Below are 6,000 nucleotides of genomic sequence, written 5' to 3'. Positions count from 1 at the left end.
AGGACCTCAGCGTGCTGAAGTCAGCCCAGGCGACGTCACCACCCAGGGCGCCTGCCCTCTCTGTTTCAGCCTGGACTATCTGCGCCCAGGTTTTCAGGGGTATCAGTCATTTTGCGTGTTGGTTGCTAAACAAGGCCCCGCGGCGCCCCAGCTTTTACACGGGTTCTGGGTATGTTAACCCTGCTCATACTTTGCGTGGCAAATGCTTTATCCTCAGAGCCATCTGCCAGCCTTCTGCTGTTAACTGTGTGTCATAGCGAATAAAAAAAAATGCATCCCTGTCTGCTCACGTTAGACACACTTGGAATGAAGGGAGTAATCACGATCTCTGTTTCTCTTGACCTCCCTCCCTCCCTCTCTCTTGTTTATGTATTCTTTTCACTCTGCGGAGGCTTTTGTCACTTCTGTTTGGGGCACACACTGAAATTGCTTCTGTGTGTTTCAGTAGGTTGTGATTCTCAAACAGAAATCTAATTGATTTATTTATAGGCTTCTGATTTCATGGCTTCTATTCATGGTACGGCTTACCACCCCACTCTCTCCCCTCCCACACTAAGTGTCAGAAGAGTGAGGCAGATCCCCTGGCTGAGCGTGCTTCTGAGCTATCTAAAGCAGGCGCTGCTGTTATTTTGTGTGTTGTCTGGCTTGACTTCCTGATCAGGTTGTGTCCAGACCATTCACAACTCCGAGGGCCGCAAATCTGCGTCACAGCTACGAGGACTGGGAAGGTATCGCGGCTCTGAGATGGGTACCCTGAGACATGGGAGGGAGCCCAGAAACTTCACAGCTCTCCGTGGTGCAGTGTCACAAGGGTATCCTGAGGCCCGGGAGCCCGGGAACCATACAGCTCTGAGAAGAGGCCTCTCGGCAGAGCCGCTGCAGCTTCCAGGGGAGGTAGCCCCAATCCCTGTTGAGCTGAGGAGCCTAGGAGCTGAGCTTCCTCCTTCTTCGTTTCTTCTTTCTTCTCTTCTTCTTCCAAAGAGTGAGTGAGTCACAGCAAACAGTAAATCTCTTAAAAGATTTATCGAAAGGACGAATCCAGGAGATGAGGGACAAATCCAGGAGTGGCCGCCTCTGCTCCCGGAAGAAGGCAGCAGGGGACTGGGGCAAACACAGCCTGTAGATAGGAATTCTTAGGGGGCGGAGCTTTCTGGGACAAGGATTTCCGGAGTGTGGAAGTCCTGAGCTTTGAGGAGCTTTTGGGAGGGGGAGGATTGCAGTGGGCCTTTGGATTCCTGGCTGCCACAAGGAGGGAGGGGCGGCAGTGGGTCACCGCAGCTTGTGGGACATCAGGATGGCTTGGACGGCAAGCTACCTCAGCTAGTGGGCTGCCCCAACCCTTGGGGTGGGGTGGGACAGCGGAGGTTTAGAATTGCCAAAGCCTGAGGCATCTGCCGCAGAGGGTCTTGGGATGGTGGGTTGCCTTGGCCCCAGCCTTACATTGGTGCTGGGAATTAACTCTGGTCCTCTGAGAGAGCGCCGTGTACTCTTAAGCAGTGAGGCATCTCCATAATGTTTATTTTTAAAAAGTGCCATTATTTCTTGTCTGGCCCAGGCCTTGAGTCATGTGGAATTTCTCTCATAATGTTTTAGCTTCCTTTGCTGGTTCTGGGCTGTGACCAGATCCTCTGTTTTCTCATGGGTCTGCCCTTGCCCTTTTTGGATTTTTTTTTTCTTTCTTTCTGATATCCAGGGTTAATGGTTACAAGCTTTGAGAATCCTTGCACATCAGTGCGCTCCTGTGACTCCGGTGGGATTGCATCCCTCAAATCTCCACCAGAGGAGTGGCATTGACCTCTGGTCTCTGCAGTCCATCTGTGAGTTCATGCCAAGGCTCCTCCCCAGGGGTGAGCAGAGAAACTGGGATGCCACACTGGGAACCTGAGACCACCCTGAAAACTCTCAGATGTGTGCCAGAAGTGCCCAGCCATCCACACTATCACCTGGCTGGTCTGTCCTGCCTCCATCCTTTAGAGAGACTCATGCGTCATCACACCCGGACAGCATGCCCAGTCTCTCTGCTTCTGTCTCCTACGTTTACACTGATAAGTTTCTCTTACATACACTCCCCCTTAAAATAGTTCACACAAGCTCTAGAGTTGTAAAGAGTGTTGATGTTATTTGTTTTTTCCCCCATGAGCTGATATTTTGCACCTAGACTTCTACCCCAACCGCCTTGCTCAGATTTCTGAGGGCTCACTCTCCTGCCATTTAGCCTTGGGAATTGCTGATGAGGTCTTCTGTCCTTTTGATTCCTGGTCCTTTGTCGAAAAAGGAACACATTTTTCATCTCCGAAAGCTTTTGAAATTTTTCCTTTATCCTGGAGATACGGAAATGTCACTGGTATGTATCGAAGTGTGTGTCATTTTAGAAATTCTCTCTGCTTAATATTTTATGGGCTCTTTAAACCTAAAGACTGAGATTCTTGCAATTGTTGCTCAAAGATTCTCTTCCCTCTTGAACCACCATGTTTGTCCATTCTGTTCTTCTGAGGTTTCTAAAAAAACATTTGAACTCCTGAGAACTATTCTCAAGAGCAGCCTGGAGAAACTGGACAGGATTCCCACGGTGGGAGGGGAGAGGCTCGGACAGAGGATCCCGCAGCAGGTGTGTGTGGCTTTGCAGTGTCACCAGGTGAGCTGCGTGCTTACATAGCTTGCCGTGATATGGAGAATTTGCTTCGGTGCAAATTCTAAATTTTCTAAATTTACATACTGACAATATGTAATTGGCCAATAAAGAAAAATTACCTGTGCTTGAACGCCATAATGGACATTCCTGCTAGCGCCCAGCTAGCCTGAAGTTTGGAGAAGCAGAGGTAGTGTATCGGGGTGCGGCGCACGAAGAGCCGGCTAAAGGAAGGTGTCACGCAGACGGACTCTGATGTGCACACGCCTGCTGTTGGTGTGTCTGTCACACCTCTTATCTCAATGCAGTGACCAAACACTTGACAAGCAGCGACTTAAAATAGAAAGGGTTTGTTTTGGCTGCAGTTGGGGCCAGGGAGGTGGCTTAATGGTTAAAAGTACTGTATGCTCTTCCAGAGGACCAGAGTTTGATTCCTAGCACCCACATGGTTGGCTCACAACCATCTGCAGCTGCGGTTTCGGGGGATTCTGGCTTCCGGGGGCAATGTAGGCACATGGCACACAGAGATGCATGTATGGAGAACATCCACACACGTAAACTAAGAACCCATCCATCAATCAAAGAAGTAGCGGGAGGAGGGGTGTCGTCCTTCGGCCGCAAGAGAGTGAGGCAGCTGGTCCCCTTCTGCCAGCACTCAGGAAGCAGAGAGCAGACAGGAAGGGGTGGGGCTGAAAGCCTGAAAGCCAGGAGAAATGGCTCAGTTGTTAAGTGTGCTTGCTGCTCAAGGCTCAGAGGCAGCTGAGGGAGGGATGACTGCTGTGTCCTCTCAGGATTCTGGCATCTGGGAAGCCCAGACACTGAGAAATGAGCTGGATATTCTGGAGGAAGGAATTAGGCGGGAGCTTAGTTATAGTAGTTTCTCAGTGGCCACTCTGGCCTCAGACTCACACCAGCCCTAAGTACCTCAAGGGATCTTTCCAATTTCTGGTCTTCCTTTCCCAGGTCTAAATAGCTCCCTCTTTCACTGCTCATAGGGTGCAGCATAGTGTGTCTAGATTAAATATGTCTTGTGTACTTATCCATAAATGGCACCTTTATAAGTTACAGGTTCCTTGCCTCCAGCAAGCCATGGACATTGTATAATAGGTTTGTAAATGTGAGGCTGGAGAGGTGGCTCAGTCAGTGGTAAGGGGTGCTTGCTGCTCTTGTAGGGCAATGGAGTTCAGATCTCATCACCTGTATCAGACAGCTCACAACTGCTAGCAACTCCAGCTCTAGAGATTGTATGCCTTTTTCCAGCCCCCACAGGTACCTGTACACATGTGCATATGCACACAAAGACACATACTTGTACATTGAAAAGAATAAATTATGTTTTTTTTTTTAAAGAAGCTTTCTCTGTAGGACTGAGCACTGTCCAAAACAGGGACAGCAACACAGAAGAGTGAAAGGACCAGGTCCCTGCTGCATGAGGCCAAACCTTTGCTTTCTTTCAGGCTAACTAAAGTCCTGCTCATGGAGACACTCCCCAACTGCTCCATCTTCATGACTTTTCCCAGGAGGTGGGTGGAGAAGAAAGTCCCAAATCCCTGGAAAATCAGGATGGAGTTTTCAATCAACAGGAAAGAATCATCATAATCCTTGGGACTTATTCTGACAGTAGCAATTGTTAAAAACTCAGGGTCAATAAAGTACACAGAACAAGACGCCTCCCCACTCAGCTTCACTCCTTACCCTGGAAGGAAAAATGTGGAGCCAGCAAATCATTCAATTTAAACAACTTCAATTCTGTATTACATAAAAGTAAGTAGGACGTCATGTTAAGGGAACATCAAATGAGGCTGGAGAGATGGCTCCGCAGTTAAAATTACTTGCTGCTCTTGTAGAGGACCCCAGGTCAGTTTCCACCACCCATGTCGGGTGGCTCAGCCTCATGTAACTCTAGCTCCGCAGGATCCAATGCCCTATCCTATCCTGGCCTTCACAGACACCTGCACGTCTGTGGAGAGGGAGAGGGAGAGAGAGAGAGAGAGAGAGAGTCAAATGACCCAAATTGTGGGCACTTTCTTTTATTTTAATGGAATCTTGATGGTGGCCTTCTTGCTATCTTCTGCTTATTCATGTCTCTGTCCCCAGCCTTCCCCCCACATTTGAGTCTAGGATGAATATAACACGCCACAAGTAGATGGAAGTTCAAGTGTCTCCTTAAATGAGCCCACCTGGGATGGTGCCTGGAACCTGGATCCAGAATTCATCATCATCTTCCGTTTCTATTCAGGACGAGAAACAGACTAGTAAGGTGGGCTCTCTAGTTTTCCTGCCAGATTTCAGGCCTGGTCAAACCGACTCACCAAGGGGGAAAAGAATCCCACCTGGCTTCCTAGGGTGCTGGTCAGCCGTCCCATAGACCTACTGTTCTTCTGACCCAGGCTTGAAGGAAGAGGGGAACAGAGCTGAGGGTCAGAGATAAATGAGTAGAACTGGGAGTAAGGTGAGCATCTCCATGGAATAGCTTTCCAGCCCTGGAGTGCAGAGCAGAAACTTTGGTGCTCTAATGTCCTCCTCGGATGTAGAGTATTCAAACATCAGACCATGGCGACAGCATTTGAGGCATGACAACCACCAGCGCACTTGGTGCTCTCTGAATAGCAACTTTTGACTCTCTAAGGCCCCCGACAATGACATGAGTAGCCCAGACAGTAAAGGACATCTAGTGTTGGTGGTTCTTTCAGGCATGGAAGACAGCCCTAGTAGTTCACAGGGATTTGTGCCGGCTCATCATACAGGGGAGGGGAGACGCTGTGATCTTCCTGAAGACCTGCATCTCAGTTGAGTTACAGACATAGTTCACGAAATCAATAGCAGACATGCCAGTCTGTGCTGGAGTTGTCAACTAGCATGAGTGACAATTCCCAAAATTGGTAGGTAAAAACATGAGGCTGAAAGTAGCATTAAAAGTAGACAGAAGGATAGTCAGAGAAACGCCACTCTGGGGAACAGCATTTGCGTCTAACCTTTATCTCAAGCGGACGAGTGGAGGTGAGGAATCACAGGCCGTCTCTACGATGTTTGATGAGGATTAAGAAGCCCCATTTCCACGTAGATAACTATGTTTATGTACACAGCAGAACTAAGATCAGGCGCAAAGAGCCTGGTATAAAAGAGCTTCACTGAGTTGAGGCAGAGAGGATGGGGTGTCCCAGAGCCCCGGGGTTGATCTGGGATGGAAGATGGGGGTGACTTCCAAAGCTTCCCGCTAGGTGGCGGTGTTGGTCAGTCCACAAGCCAGCGAAGCCTTCCAGGAATCGTCTCTTTGGGCTGCATGTTGAGGTTCTCCGCTGAGAGCCCAGGGTTGAGGTTTGCCAATGGCGAGCCTTGCTACGTTCTCCTCTGCTCCGCCCCTTTAAGGA

General features: G+C 49.2%; 1 long non-coding RNA gene across 1 annotated transcript in view; it reads left to right on the top strand.

Moving 5' to 3' along the window:
- Nucleotides 1-588: 588 nt before the first annotated feature.
- LOC132648228 (uncharacterized) overlaps nucleotides 589-6,000 on the top strand; it is a 65,085-nt gene continuing 59,673 nt past the window's right edge. Inside the window, exon 1 of the long non-coding RNA XR_009586598.1 lies at nucleotides 589-982. This is a non-coding gene — a long non-coding RNA (uncharacterized LOC132648228). The remainder of the gene's footprint in view (nucleotides 983-6,000) is intronic.

Source organism: Meriones unguiculatus, chromosome 16 (assembly GCF_030254825.1).
Source record: "Meriones unguiculatus strain TT.TT164.6M chromosome 16, Bangor_MerUng_6.1, whole genome shotgun sequence".
Lineage (NCBI taxonomy): Eukaryota > Metazoa > Chordata > Mammalia > Rodentia > Muridae > Meriones > Meriones unguiculatus.
This window is presented reverse-complemented; position numbering and strand designations above follow the sequence as displayed.